Source organism: Meleagris gallopavo, chromosome 16 (genome assembly GCF_000146605.3).
Source record: "Meleagris gallopavo isolate NT-WF06-2002-E0010 breed Aviagen turkey brand Nicholas breeding stock chromosome 16, Turkey_5.1, whole genome shotgun sequence".
NCBI classification, from domain to species: domain Eukaryota; kingdom Metazoa; phylum Chordata; class Aves; order Galliformes; family Phasianidae; genus Meleagris; species Meleagris gallopavo.
Genome location: NC_015026.2, coordinates 9,886,558 through 9,903,352, shown reverse-complemented (window position 1 = coordinate 9,903,352; position 16,795 = coordinate 9,886,558). Strand labels below are relative to the sequence as shown.

Below are 16,795 nucleotides of genomic sequence, written 5' to 3'. Positions count from 1 at the left end.
AATAAGCAAAATCAATGCATTCATTTTCCACAGAGCTGAAAAATAGTAAGACTAAAATCTGACAAGATCTTTTCCTGTAAAGTTAAAGAATTTTAAAACAGTTACTGATAACAATCCACTACAATCCCACTCCTATGTAGCAAGTCAACATATCTCAAGTTTCTCAAAATACTTATCACTCAAAGTAAATGCACATTTAGCGAGTCAGTTCATTAAGTGTTATCAATACTTATTTTCTCTAAAAATAACCTGCAACCCCCCCCCTCAAAGTGGCTTTCCAAACGTAAAATGCAAGCCATTTAGAAGAGAACACATTTGAAGTTACTAAAAGCCATATTAAGAGGATGCAATCTCAAAAAAAAAAAAAGCAACCATTTGCTTTTAGCTCTTGTTTTAGCTAACATTCTCCACTCTACATGTTTAAAAAGTACCTTCAGTGTATTTGGTCTGGGAAGTAAAAGCCAGTAATTCTTAAGCATCAATACAGCATCTGGGACAGAAAGTTGGCTACAAAACTCAAAATCCTGGAAACCAAAGCTGCAGAGCGTGAAAAGCTGACAGGAATCAGCCCGTTCTGTTAATTTTCTACTTCAAAACAATTATGCAGTAGCTTTCCACATATGGACAGACCAGCAGGATGACGAGACCTACCTGCTGCACTGTGCCCACAAACACAAGTTCTGTTTGATATTCAGCAGGAGTTCGGCAGCCCAGTAGCATTGCTCTTGACGTGCCTGGTAAAGAGCTATTTTGGGGAGCCCTACAAACGTTTACAGGATTTCAGATTAGAGACTCAAGGGAATTCACTGATACAAATTACTGTAATTTCTCTGAGGTCATTACAATTTTAAGCAAAAGCAAGGGCAAATTGCAACATGAATTTTCAAACAAAGCAGAATAATAATAATGCTGATCAAAGTTTGATGATGCTTTAAATACCCAACACAAACTTCTCTGCAAAATAATTCCCATCAGCATAAAAGCCTTTGATTTACATGCCAAATGTTGCTTGGAAAACAATAGTTCAAGAACATTGCCTTTCAGAACTGTATTTTCTAAACTTTGATACTGTAGAAACTTAAGATACTTTGATGTTTGTGTACTTGCAGTGTGCAAGACCTCATCTCAGAAGTGAAACCTCCACCTTCCCTTGTAAAACAATTTCAACATGCCATACTCTGAGAGCTTTTTGCCTGTGCATGATGCAGCTCTTAGCTACAGCAGCACAGTTTCCTGAACACTAACAAACATCTCCAGCACAACATTCCATTCCCACTGTTTCCATAACGCAACTCTTAGTTTCCCACGTTTCTCCTTCCAAAAGCTCCCTAATGTCCCACCTGCCTACCCACACTTGCTAGGAAACTGGGATCACCACCTCCTCTTTTTCCAAGCACTCCTGTTTTTGTATAGACATATTTTGCCTACACTTCTGACAGGACTTAAGAAGCTCTTACAGTGATGTCTTTGAGGAGCACCAATTCCATTTTCATGCTGGTAATGTACATAATCCTTCCAGAGACTCTCCAGGTAACTCTGCTTCCCCAGGACTGCATTAAGCAGCAATAAAAGGACTACACTGTCATTTCTTGCATAAAACTGACAATTAAGCCCCAGAAATCAGCATCCATTAAATAACCCAGGGGTGGTCTCTGCGGGAGGCTGTCATTCTAGTCAACATTTGGTGTTTCTGATGCTTTGGGATTTACCTGCATCTCCCAACATCCATTTCTTAGGGATGCCTGCAAGCAGTGCTTCACTCAGGCTCATCACCTTCAGCACAGAGAATGCTTTGTAACTGTCATATTCATCTCCATTCATCCACATCCTAATCAACATTTTTGGAAAGGTATGAGAAATGAAACTACACTGCATTATCTGTTTTGGTCAGAAGAAGTTTCCAACAATTTCTCCTGTGGGGAAGTATTTCCTTTCCTTGAATTTCCAGACAACATTTTGATGTAATTTCCTACAGACCGCATAATTTAGCGTGCACCATACTGCGGATCAGCTATCAGTAGCATTATTACCATAATTAAATGCCGTGTCTTTGAGGGGACAGAAATTGCAAGTTCCTACTATTTCATAACTGATATTGTACAACCACCTGTAAAATAATCTCTCCCACTGCTCCAGAAACTCACTCTGGAATACCAATGATTACCAAGTTTCATTATCTTTGTTATTACTGTTATTGTATAGATAGAGATGCACATACTCTGTCATTACAAGGGAAAAAATTATGAGAATGAGAAGCGCCTAAAACCAAGTACTAAAACAAACCATCTTCAAGTAAAGTTTGAAAACACTCAGATGTTCTCTTTAATGCTTTAATGCCAGTTTTGGCTATATACACCAAATTATAGGATATTACAGTCTGTTGCATCCCCTCCCACCCAGGTGCTCGCTTAGACTTACTCCCCAACTCCATAATTAAGAAGAACAGAACTGATACGACTCAACTGAGAACAAGCTGATGTACCTTTTTTTCCTAAGATATGGTTTAAAATAAGTAGCTCTGTGTTGTTTAATAGCCTGAGTACTAATAAGTAATTAACTGTAGAAACACCAACATACTCAAATATTGTTTGAATGGGATACTTCACCCATAATTTACATACAGTAAATTACTCACTAAAACTGCTTTCTATCCAATGTACTTTTCAAGGAAACAGCAAAAATGGAAGATTGGAACAATACATCCTCTGACAATAACAAATATCCTCAACACATGCGAAGAAAATTAGAGCTACACTTCATGAGTGCAACATCACTATTCAACAAACACAGAGGAATTTCTCTGCTCAGCGACCACAGGAAGGTTTGCATGCTTTATTAGTCACCGAATATTTACCAAAATATCAGCTTTTAGAAGCAAAACAGGCACTCAAGGAGCCCTCATTGCAGCAGGGCAGAAGCATTCCCATCAGCTATATTTCTTAGCATTAGAAAACCATGTTCTTTTCCATCTCTTCCCAATATCAATGGTACATAGCACTGCCCTTCCTCCCTATTCAGGAGTTTTCTAACATGTAAACTTCCGTGCTCATGGATCAGGCCCTAATCTTTTGCTGCTACCTACCCTTATAATTACTAATACTAATAATATAATCCCTTGTATCAATTTTGCAAGACAATATAATACTCTAGTCAATTAAATACTTCTACCTGGTTTCCTTCTAAGAACAAAGAACAACTTGTAAGATTCGAGAGCACAAAAAGCATTTCATGCTAATCTTTATCACCAAACAAAGCTTCTGGTTCATAAAATTCTCTCGGATCTTAGTTCATTTTCCTGAAGTTTCAATTTAACTTCCTCTCCTGTTACATTCAAAATAACTTCAAATGGTTATTTCATTATTTGATACATCTACGTATAAATTTATTAATTTACTTCACTTTCCCATAAATCAATGTAACACACAGCAGGGAAAAAGGCATTTTTTTCTATTTCTATATTGCTGCCACTAATTCTGTTGACTGTGAGCAAAATGCTCTGTTTTCTCTGTTCTAGAACTCCTAAATATATATATATAAAAAATTAAGTACAGAATTAATTTTTCCTTAAGAGTTTTAAGCAACAGGTTAAGTTTACCCAACGGCTTGAAGACAGTAAGTTTTACACAAATTGCAGGTATTTCTACCCCTTAGGTGCCATGTGTTTTTACTTCAGTTTCTGCTCTGAAAATATTCTTAAGAAATATTTCAAATTCTCAGTAAGTGTTAACCACAAAAAGCTTTTCACCAGCATTCGTTCTTGCTGTCTTAACATGCTTCTCTTCACAGGATCGAAAAATGCAGCAGCAATTTAAGAAAAAAATTATGTGATACACGCACAAAAAACGCATCTCTCACAAGTGGAGAGATGGGGATCCTGCACAAAATGTTGCTTAACTTCTAGTACATGGAGAGGCTGAGGATGCAGGGGAGACAACTGTAAAAGAAAGATATCTTCAGAGTCAATAAGCTCACTCCCTTACACCAGCGGATACAGTCCTTAAACATTGCTTGATAAATCTGCGACTTAATTACATTAAAAAACAGGCAGAATCCTGAAATCCCAGGAAGGCCACAGGACAAGGCAGCAGCGTGATGTCCCCCTGACTTTTTTTTTTGTCTCAGCTTTGCCCACCTCTGGGCTGTGCAGTTTTTCTTTCCTTCTTGTAGATTGCAGTAAACTTCCCACAACAACTGAAAGCAGGTTTACTAGGTGTTCTTTGACCAAAATAACTGCTAAACCATCTTCTGACAGGTGTTCTAATGGAGATTTCTAGATGACATGAAGTGTACAGTTCTATTTGAAAGAGCCCTTTTTGAAGTGGAGACTGATGCCTAACGCTTGCTCAAGGACACAGCCGAGATCCTATGACAGCTCTGAGCATTCACCTCTGCATAAGCTGCCTCATTTTTACCTGAGCTAGTTAGTGTGAAATCCTACTCTGGAAAATGACTGTGCAGATAAGAACATCATCTTCCCTTGTATCTTTATCAGTTAGTCACATAAGTAAGGTTAATAATTCCACTACAGCACAGCATTATCATGCTGTGTAAATCCCTTCCAGATGTTAGAGAAATACTACCAATCCATCGTGACCTCAAAATAATTTGTTATACACCCACACCTTTAGTGGAAGCTTTTTAATCATCCAATTTAGGGGAGAACAAACTCATTAGAAATAATTAATATGCATGTGAGATTGTGTAACAATGCATTGTCTCTAAGCATGGGAAAACTTACAATTTTTCTTAGCATTACTTCGCATACTCACATCGTAGTAAGTCATATTTATTTGTAAAGTAATACAAGGGTTTTTCATTTTTATCACCAAGTGAAATTGAAGACGTACGATTAGAAATTCATCCAACAATATCAAGCAAGATCTGAACAGCAACCACATCTTATGTCATTTTTTAGTTCGAAAAGATTCTTTTATTTTGATGGGGCTGGCATTGCCATTCATTTTGGCATAACAGTGGACTGAGTCCAATTGTTAGCACACACAGTATCTGGATAGGAGTACTGTGGTTAAAATAGACTGCAGAGTACAGACTCCTCTTCCTTTTTTCCTTCCAGGAGATCCAGGAGCTGATAGCATAAGCTGCCTTACCAGCCACGTTTAGCCCCACCCTACAACAAGCAACATCTTTAAAAGCTGCTGCCTCATTGCTGCTCCTTCCTCCAAGAAGCTTCAACTGCATCCTGAACACGGCCTCACACCCACACCTCTCCTCCTTGGCATTAAGGATCAGGGGCTTTGGTGGACATAAAGAAACCGCACCGCAGTGCTACCTTGGAGCAACACACAGAAAGCTGCCACTGCACAGATAAGAGTGATGAAAAGAACTGGCCACATAAATATATACACCATATATTGCAATTACCTATCATTTTTAATAATTACTGTTATAATTATTTAGAATGAAAAAAAAAGAAATGTAAATAGGAGACAATCAACGTGAAACCTCATTTTACCACAGATACGTAGACTGGAAACGGAGCAAAAAGCCACGTGGTTAAGATTTTGGAAGATGTAAAATTCTTTATACATACGAACAATACATACAAAGTGAGAAGGGAGGGCTGCTAGGGAAATAATTTCAGGAGAATAAGCCAAGTTATTGCCTATAAAGTTTGTCACATAACCAACGTAAACTCAAGTAGGAACGTAAAGTTCTTGTTTACAGAGAAGGGGATTTTAACAAGCCATTAATCTATAATTTCATATCACGAGTCAAGCAATTTGCAATTGAACATTAGAAAAACTTGTACAGGTCACACCTGCTACTTACAGAATGTTGACATTCTTGCTATATTTCACAAATATACTGTCAAATCTTGAAAATACAAGATGAATTAATGCAATTAAGTTTTTGTTTGGATTACTAAAACAAGCTGTAATTGATTGCTCATATTCTTTACTTCATTAATAACTCTCTAATTAGCAAAAACTTATCAGTATCTGTGGCTGAAGGGTTAGCAGCCAGTGATAAAAATTCAGGTGCGAAATAACCCAATTTACAATATCAGATGATGTTAATGATTTCGTACAAAGAAGTAAGGTCCCATGAAATATACCCTCAATTCCTATTACAACCTACTGACAATCACAGTTTTATATCATGCAAAGATTACTATACTTATCTTCTCATTAGTAGCTAATTTCACTCATTCCTCTTGCCAAGGTAATTAAAAGACTTTTTTTTCAGGCTGAAATGAATTAATAGGACACTTGGACTTCACTCATTTTTCTCATGGTAAAAGAATAAGCACTTACACAAAAATATCAAAATAGTTGTGTTAACTAATTAGAAACACTAAGAACAGTAAATTATCTAATATACTAAAATAATAGAAACGTCTTTCAGTGTGTAATCACCATCAGATTTCCTTACCTTGCAGTCGTATTATAAAAGAGATATGAAAGTGAGTAAAATCTCACCAGCTGTTCCTCTAAGTAGAGAAGCTTGGTAACACCGCACCCCTGAAGATTAGTTCTGAAGCCAGCGTTTTGAGTTATTAATGACTTAGAGGAACTCATTAGTGATTGATCAATTTTCATGATCAATCTACAGAGCTTCTGTCAGAAAAATAAAAGGAGGAAATAATAGATATATATTTATTTTTTTTTAAAGTAAAACCCCATAATTATGAGGTAAAACCAGGAAGACAAAAGCTAAGATCTTTGAGTTACATTTACTTCTTTCAGGAGCTCTACAACTGTCCCTCGTTTACTGAATTTCTGCCTCATAGGCATTCATGCACAGGGATAAGAAAATGGGACCTCACCAAAAAGTGAAAGTCTGTTTTGCTACCAGGTAGGATCTGTTTTGCCATCAAGCAAAGCACTCTAGAGCAAAATGGCTGAGGCATTTTTTTGGCAGACGAAGAAATTTGAACTGATCCATTATGAACCAGAGAAGGACTGGATCAAATGGTATGGTCTATAGGACACAGTGACAAACTCTCATCATTTTCAAGATTTGAATTATAATATAGGCTGTAAGCATAGCAGACCTGCTTAACTTGCAGGTGTGGATTCTGATTTATCTGAGCATAAGCATCTGAATGCACAGTTAAGCTCAGATTAGAGACAGATTCTGTTTTAATTACTTCACTGGAATCAAATTCTCTAGTTAGTCTCTTTAAACATCATTTTATCCAGAAGGTTCTAGATTTATCATCCCTTTGGATTTCAACTTACATAAAATATTCATTCCACAGTTGGTTTGTTCTTTCAGTTCCTCCTTTCAAAAAGGCAACATAAACATTCACTTATTTTCAATTTTTGTTAAGAAGAAAAAAAAGCACTGCAATCTGGGTGCTCCAAATCTCGGTTCCAAAAAACAACAACAAAAGCAATGCAAAACCCACCAAAAAACTATCTGACTTCAAATCATAGGCAGTATTTTCATTGGGAAGAGATGCCTGAGAGATTAAAAAGAAAGCTGTCTTTATAAAGCCCTCTGAAGATCAAAAGAGGTCTCACTCGGATGCATTTTCATGCCAATGGCTAGGAGAAAGAATAGCCTTCAAGGAAACTGCTCAGTGAATCCCTAAGTAATTGGGCAGCAGCACAGAGCATAAGAACCTTCAAAAAGGTCAATGCATAACGAAAAAGTCTTCACAGTAAAGGGTTTTTGTTGTTATTTTAACTCCACTATGCTAACTACAGAATTTAACCATATTTGCCAGTAATTTCTTTAAAAAAAATGTGTTAAAGTAACAACTACTGGGAAGAAAAAAAACAAGCCACCAAGAAACAAGCAAATCACTGCACTGTTTATAAAGATAAAATGCTTTTTGTTACTTACTTCGAGCACTGCTGCTTAAACAAATATTTAAAGAACTGCAAAAATTCCCTGAGGATATTAAATAACAGTGCAGAAGATTAACCTCACTATGCATTTAATACAAACAATTAATAAAAAATATACAGTCAATTAAAGTTGTCTTTTTGTAGCCTAATAGAAACCTAACAAGTGAATTCTAATCATGTTTTCACTATCACAGTTTGCATCAGAGGACATCCTGAATTAGAAGGGACCCACAAGGATCAAGTCAGTGAATCTAATTCCTCACCATCACTTACCCCAGGAGACCCACACATTCTGTATCTCTGTCTGCACTCAGGATTTCCACACAAGCATTTATACAACACTTACATCATTGCTTTCTGCACATCTTCACCTTAGCGAGCCAACAGTAGGCGTCCTGCATTGGTCTGGCCACACACAGGGACTGTAAATCACTCAGTTCTGCACGTGCCATGAAGTTGAATGGAACACAGACAACTGCCAGAATATTTACTACAAAAAAATGATTTTCCAAATGGAACAAGAGAATCCATCCCGTAAAAGCAAGCATGTATTACGTTTAAACAATTCCATGCCCTTCATATTGGGCCAACAAAACACTTACGATCAATATTATCCTTAAGAAACTTCCAAGCTTTCCCTGCACTTCATATAATACACGCTTATTCCTTAACTGAATTCATTCGCAAGTCTTCATTGTTTTTATATATTTTCCCCCAAAGTGAGTTCACACAACAATGCCTGTGATTTACCCTTAAGCTCCATCATGCTGAAAGGTGACCTTAAATCTCCAGAGCAGCATGAGCACTGCAGTCACGTTAACACTAGTCAGATGAGCACTGCCAGCTTTTCCTTTCTCCCTGTCCCCTTTTCCTGCTCAGATGGATCATGAAAGGTTTTGTAGCATTTTTTTTTATTTAACTGAAATACCAGAATTGCTTTAGAGAATTGAAAAAATATCTGAGTTAAGCTAAGAAGTACTTTTTCTAGTACCATTTGAACAGATGAATAGGAGGAAACAGCTTCTACAGGACCCTTGACATCTCCTTCTGCCTCTGTACTGTGGTTTGCGGAACATAGACAAGTCAAGGTGATCACTAACAACCCTGGAAGTATTAGACTATATCACACATAGGCTGAGATACATTTAATGAGGCTTGTGGTTCTTTACATTTATCATGAATTTTGAAAGAACTTAATATTAAGATAGTCTTAAAATAAAGCTCCCTAATCATACCTCAAGCATTAAACTAGTTCATTCTGAGTCTCCATAAACACTCAGCATCAGTGAAAGTCAATGGGTGCCATTTTTCTCCCTCATGGAAGAATTCTGTTTCACACCTTTGCTCCATCTGCACTTCCATGTCAGATGCCATCTTGTCAGACTGTCTATCTGCTGCCAACTGTCTCACAATATCAAAATGTAATGGAATATTGATGGGAAGGTTCAGCCTCTGCCACCATACCACCACCATCTGATGCCATGGGCCAACAAAATAAAACAGGAGGAGCTGCTTTTGGATCAGCCCTCATACAAGAGTTTGAATCGCAGCCTCTCAGTGGACCGAGCTTGGCCACTGAGAACTAGCTGTGCTATCCTGACTGCCCAAGTAGCAGAGAAAGGAAAAGATATTTTAACAAGTTTGAGCACAAAAGAAACTTGTTGCTAAAGCAACATGACATGGTAATGAGATCCTCCAAGTTGATGACTCACACTTCCCCCATCCTCAACATTAGTTTGTTTTATTTATGCTGCAGAAAAAAAATGTTTCTTGCTAAATTACTCTGATTATTGCTATCCCATTAGAGCTGAGCCTGTTGCCAGCTCACAGCCCTTGAGCACAAATAAATAAATAAAACAGAAATAACCAAAGTTAATCAAAGAAAGTAAGCATACTTCCCCACTAGGAAATCTGTTGTGATTTTTTAGCAGTCTGAATGTAAAGGAACTCATGAGTTTTTCATGTTGTTTTAAAATTTACTCCCATAATGTAAGGTATGACAATCTGAGCTTGAGAACTTTAAACAACATTTGAATGTCTGTTTACAAATCTGACAAATGAAAACCTTCCAGTTACTCCATTTGAAGTTTTAATCAGCCATAGCACTAGCAGATGACACAGATACAAGAAACTGCAACCCTTACCCACAAAATACTTGAATTGTGACTCAGCCCCTGATGAGAGCTCAGAGTACTAACAGTATTCAGTCCTGTGCTGGGAATACTTCACGGCGTCCAGAAAAAGGCAAGAAAAAAGCAAATGCTAAAACACAACATGCATCAAAGAAACAACAACAGTTAAAAGCCACATGGAATGAAACTACGTCCTCATTTCTTCAATAAACACTGTTGTTTTTTTAACAAAAATTAATTATATGCTACCTTGTCAGAGCAGCGTGACGATAAGTGAAAGAACTTAAGGAGGGCTGACTTAAAACTGACTTGAATTTTTCCTTCAGAGGCTTTGTTGCTGGTACGATTTCTTTTTCAGGAATCAAAGGCTACAGAAAGATCAATGAATTCAGCACCAAGCTTTTGAGTTGGAGACCTTTTCTTGCTTATTAACAAAGGGAAACAACAGAAAGCACTGATCAACAGTACACCACAATATACACAAAGCCAATTTATTCTTCACCAATGTAATGCAAGTTCCTCAACGTCAAAGCCTTGTCAGTAAAACTCTGCCATACAATTTTATTTCAGCCCCTATCAAGCTGATAACTAACATGTCTGTAATACCTAGGGGCAGTTTTTTCACACTGATTATAAACTGGAATTATGACATATACACCCAACTTTTTAGGGAAATGGGCATGTACTAAAAATAGAAATCTATGACATTATTTTCTGAATAAAGCCATACAACCTGCATATCCCTACTAGGGAAATTCCATTGAACTTGTCAGTGGACTAGATATATTATGTATGCTTTCTCCAATGCTTGTTTGTGTTTTTTTTTTTAATTTAAACAAAATAAAACCTCTACCTTAGGTTCTGGGAGTGATCTGTGGTGGGTTGATAGCAGCCAGCAGCTACTCACTCCCCCAAAATAGGGCAGGGGAAGAGAAAGGAAGAACAGAAGTGAGAAAATTATCAGTTCAAGAGAAAAATAGTTTATTAAGTGAAGGAAATGGTTGAGGAGGACAAACAAGCAACGCAAAGGCAACTACTTCACCACCTCCCACAAGCAGATGGAATGCCCGCCACTCTCCAAGTAACTATCTTGGAAAAAGAAAAAAGCCTGGTTTTGGTTTTTGTTTTTTTTATTGCCAGGCATGATGTTTCACGAGATGGGACCCCCATTTTACTGACTCAGGCCTGCTGTCCCAGATGATTCCCCAGCCTCTGGCCCACTCCAAGCATAACCCTGGGAAGGAGTAGAGGAAGAAAGCAGAAGGAGAAAGAGCATTAATGCTGTGCAAGCAACCAAAAAGCACTGTTGGGTTATCACCACTGCTTTAGTCACAAATTCAAAACACAGCACCATATGGGCTGCACCAGGCAGGACCAGAACACTGGATGGGGCATAAGCTATTAATATGCACAGTACTAAAGATAGGAATGGATATGTTTAAAATCCCCTCTCCATCTGCCTTCTCTATACAAACATCAGCATTTGCTGTGAATTCTACTTGTCACTCTTCAGAAATTATCATAGGATTTGACTATGCTAACATTCTTTTTAATTTTTATTATTTTTATGTTTTAATCTTTCATGACTTTTAGTAACAGTCTTCAAGGTTAAAATAGGTAAAAATGCTTTAAAAATCAGGACATCTGTTATTCCTCCAGCTTTACTACTCCTAGCAATACAGACTACAAATAATGAACTTATTTCTGCATCCCAAAGAACATAAATAAAATTCTCTCTCATTTCCAGAGTAACCACAAATTTAATGTTCATGCAAATGCTATTTGGATGCTACTGTACTGAGTCAGACATACCATATTTCTGTTAAGCCATTAAAAAGCATTTGCAGTATTTATTCTGCAAGTATCCCAATATCTGCCTACCTGCTTACTCATGTCAAAATTTTAGGCTTCTATATGCAGGAGAAACATATAACCAGAGCAGCCACTGTAAAATACTCATTTTCTGCACTTCTCATCTTTTTTCTCGGTTGGGGAGAGAGAGGAACTGAAGATTCTATCACCAATTTGAGACATAAATATTATATATTCTGGGTTATCTTGAGGAATTAAAATGTCCCTTGGTTATCGTATTCCAAAGCAAAACCTACTACACTTACTCTGCATATATTATGAAACTTTTAAATCCCATTTGACAAATTCAGTTAAGCACATCCTTAGAAAATGGTTGTACAGGTAATGGCACCACTCATAAGGATGCTTAAAATTTCATTAAAGGATACAGGTAAATTGTATTAAGATATATATTCATCTGACTCACCAGTAAAACAATTCAAACATACAACATGACAGGAACAACATTAGTAGACTCGACTTGCAATGGCAGAAATACTTGTGTCAAACTAAACTACACTCCACATGTGCACGATCCAGAGCACAGCCAATCAACTCAACAAAACTGAAATACTTCTTGCTCTGAGAAAAGCATGTTTTTTAACGTGATCTTTTTAGGTAGAGTTGTATAGATATTCCTGAAATCCAACTGCTGATTTTGTACCAAATACAGTAATACAAAAAGGTAAAAATAATAATAAGAAGTAAAAAAAAAAATCATGCTCTTGGTACTTCTCTGACTGTTTAAAGAAAGCCATAATTATATGTCATTGAACAACACATCTAAGTCATTTCATACATATACTGCAGTTTTGGAAAAACCTTGAAAATAGTCATTAAAATAATTTATGCAATTACAACCACAAAATTACTTTTATTCCATGCATAGAAGTAGTCAACCAAACTACTTGTTAATAGAACGCTATTTTATCAAAGGGTGGCTAGCTGAGATTTATAATGAAGAAGTCTATTCATTTAACCATGTTTATCACTACATGTTAGAGCTTCTATGAATACATTTTACAGGCATCCAGTGTGGAATACTTTCCCACTTAAAGAATTTCATCTGAAATTTTAAATTGAAAGTACTATTCAGGTAGTATCAGGTAATATGGCTTCTTTCTTATCCACTCACTACAGAGGAATATATTTTTGTAGTATATGAGACAACAATAATTGTTTTTATGTGCTCTCTCAGGTGCTATATTTTTAGCTTCTGATTAAATGGGACTGAACAAATATACTATAGACAATTGGTGAAAAGATGAAGTGAATAATTACAGTAAATTTGTAACCACTTCTATTGTCTGCAAAACTAGTACGAAAATAGTAGAGACGGAACACACTGAGACATTTTATTATGCTAATTTAGCAGTCAGTCAAAGGAAAAATATATTCTATTTGAGGTACTGTAGTTACTCTTCATATTCTGAGGTCAAATTCTCTGGAACTATTTCATCCACAGCATCTCAAAATGTGTCTTATCTCGATGAACTAATTTCAGCCACCTTGCCAAGTAAAAGAATATCCTTTTCAAATTTGAGAAGTCCATCTGGAACAGAACAGATCTGCCGACACAACGAAATAAAAAGCTGTATTTTTGCCTTCTCCATCATAAAGAACATCTGCCTTAACCTTTGAACAGCCACTCCCAGACCACCAGCTAAATCACCACGTAGAAATGTATGCATTTCACACGTATTCGATAGTACACACAAACATTTGATTCTCTTTCAGTAGCCACAAGTGTTAAAAAAAATATAGTAAACAGGGCTTTCTTCAGCTACAGTAGGATGTTCTTCTGCTCGTGTCCAAAAATATGCCAGTTATCTTTGTGAAGAGCAGAAAAACTAACAGTTCAATTTTGCTGATGGTAAATGTATTTGTCAATTAAAGGAAACAAGAGGAGCAGTGAAAGACAAACTGTATTCAAAACCCAAACACTATTTTGTCCACATCTTTTGGCTCCATTCAGTAAATATGACAGGCAGCAGTAGAACTCTTATTAATAAGTAGAAAAGAGAAAGTCCCCTGAAAAACCACTGGAGAGTGTTAATTACTGAAAATAGAAAATGTCCAGTTATTTATTGATTATTCTATTGTATTTAAGAATATCCTTACATATAAATTACCAGACTGGGAAAGTGATATTGATTTTAGCTTGATAATTACAACCAGAATAATCCTTTTGTAATACAAAGCTCTATTCAGTACAGTATTTACCACAAGGTTTTGTGCCATACAGTACAACGACTTACCACTCATGATCTCTAAGCAGCAAAACATTAACACGAAGATTTGAACAAGTTCGGTGGTTCGTGGGGTTTTTTGTTTCTAATTCCTTGAAAGATTTTATTTATTTATTTATTTATATATAAATTTGCTTTAATGATTGAAATTCTGAACAACTGCTGTGGAAATTGTAGGAACTACCAAAGTAACATTCCTCAGCATGGCAGAGTACATTTACAGATTCCAACCTTTGTAATCACTTTCCATAAATAATCATCTTCAAAAAGACTGAGACACATTTCCAAATTCCTTTGAGATTAAGGGACATAATTAAGATTAAATATTTAGTATTTACATTACTTTAAAATATAATATAGCACTCTGCTCTCAAGATATTCTGGTAAGATAAGTGCCTTTCCAGCAATCCTTAGCTAAAGGACTTCCTGAGTACAAAAATCTTGGGTTGGGTTGAGGGGAAACCTGCTGAACAGAGTAAGTGCTTTTGTTCCCTACTACTGCCAAACAAGTAAGAGATCCTTGTGAAGAACAGAAGCACAAGAGTTTAGCGAGAAATTCAGATTTTGGTCTGGATAAAGATACCCAATTTTTGTACCATTTTGGTGAAATCCAAGGGTAACAGTACCACAGTTTTCTGCAAAAGAATGGGAGGTAGCATATCAATTCCTCAGGTACATCAGGAGAAAGCTTATGGTCTATTATTGGAAAAGAGAATTTGGAACTAAATGACAAGGATTTTAACTTGCCATTCAAAAGAAAAAAGTATAGTGATCTTCACGTATAAAAACAGAAGTGCAGATATAAACATCATTTTTATAGATATTCTTTCCTATTACCAAGTACATTTTCTGTAAAATTGGTTGGTAATCTAATTAGAACGCACTAAAAAAAAGAACAGTTGATGATTCAGCCAAACCTTACTTCCTCCTGATCACCACTTGCTTTCTGACTACCTATAATTAGAGACAGCTTTCAGTCAATTTAAATAAATCCACAGCCACTTAATGAAATACAGCCAGAACATTTTTCAGTCGCTGTTTCTCAGCAAGGAAGGTCAGCAGGCCCCCACTGTACTACATTTGAATAGTTACAAATAGTGTTCAGAATAAGAAATAGTATTTGATTTTATCTAACATAGCAACAATGAAATGAAAATGTACCCAGCATATAAACTCTCAATAAAAATTGAAAATAAGTTTAAAGTCATGTGTTCTAAGATTAACTTTTGCTCATGGGCAGGCACTCTGGTCCAAATAATAAACTCTCAAATGCTTTCCTGAGTTGAGACAAGGCCAGTAAACATCAATTTTGTTGACAATAATATCGTAGCAACATTTTTCATTCAAGAGTAGATATCTGGATTAAGTATTAAAACTCTTTATACAATATAATAAGTTTACAATAAACACATTGTCTTAAACTAAAACCTTGTGTCAGGAATCCCCTACTAAAATTTGACAGAGATATGCTGTGATTTATTGCATAAGTTCCTTCTCTAACAGTGTAGCATCATTCTGCAGAATTAAAGAAAGCAACAATAGCCCAAAGAACATTTTGCCATGCTGGTCTGTTCCACTACAGACAGCCTAGCTGCATCCCCAAATCTATGCACTGCAGTCAAACTTTCTCTTTAAAATTACTTCAGGCAAAGAACTGTAGCTTTGTCACTTCTGAAAAGCCCATTCTATACATTACTAAAACAGAAAGTTTAAATCTTTTTTAAAAAGGCAATACTGCGAGGTTTGTCACTTGCTGTCACCATAAGACCACCTATCGAGGGTCTACGGGATACAGCTTACAGGCTGCATGCCTGGTCCTAACAGTACATTTATGGAGTTTAAGGAAAGAGACTTGTTTTGGTGCATAGAACATAGTCTTGTTATTTGAATGCATCGCTGTACTCTGTAATCTGTTTTCCAATGCATTAGATTAACATTTATCTCTTTAAGCACACAGCTTATATGTCAAAAAAATCCTCTACAGTGTCTAGAGCTATGTCTCCGGAGTGCCCTAGTTCCACACAGACTGTTACTTAGCGTCCCAATTTTGTTCACTTTGATAAAGAGGAAAACTATTCAGTTCTGACAAGTTGATTAACAACAATCAGTATTATTTTCAGAAAATCAGACCAGCTATTCCTAGACACAAAAAAAAAGAAAATAACAATGAAATTCTTCTCATCTGTTTTTGACAAGGTAAAAACGTACTTCAATTCCAAGTATGAATGATAAAGCAGAATTACAGTAGGGGCACTCACATAAGAATTATACCTGCTATCAAGTATATATTCATGCCTTAAATGATGTTCAACTTGACCCCAACATTATAGTTTTAAAGATGAGGTATTCTCTACAGATTCTAAAGCTTTCATTTCAAAATAAATCTTTTTAACCTTATTACTGCAAAAATAGCCTCCACAAACCAACTTAAAGCTGTTTTGACATACTAGCAAGAGCCAAAGATGTACACTCGTATTTGCAATGCCTACTTCTATTCTTCTCTGCCATTAAAATGTAAGCCACAGCATCTCAGGAACTGGGCCCATTCTCATCTATATGTACCATGTTTGTTTTTATTCCTGAATCATGAATTATTAGGTCAATTCTGACTTTTACATTCCCATACAGCCCCGCTGCTTTTTCAATTAATCCAAGAACAGGCTTCAATAGATGCACTGCTTTACAATAAATCTGTTTCAAAAGGATATAACTCTGCACTCTCAAGTGCTTTTCTATCTAGCTGATA

The 16,795-nt window shown here is 36.3% G+C and overlaps 1 protein-coding gene and 1 long non-coding RNA gene across 2 annotated transcripts in view; one reads left to right on the top strand and one right to left on the bottom strand.

The window, feature by feature from the left end:
• LOC104913499 (protein sidekick-1-like) overlaps positions 1–16,795 on the bottom strand; it is a 92,710-nt gene that overhangs the window by 53,658 nt on the left and 22,257 nt on the right. The window lies entirely within an intron of this gene.
• LOC109370241 lies at positions 412–6,290 on the top strand. The gene is made up of 4 exons (XR_002120202.2): positions 412–1,497; positions 1,737–1,849; positions 2,669–2,821; positions 5,075–6,290. It is a non-coding gene; the product is annotated as an uncharacterized LOC109370241 (long non-coding RNA).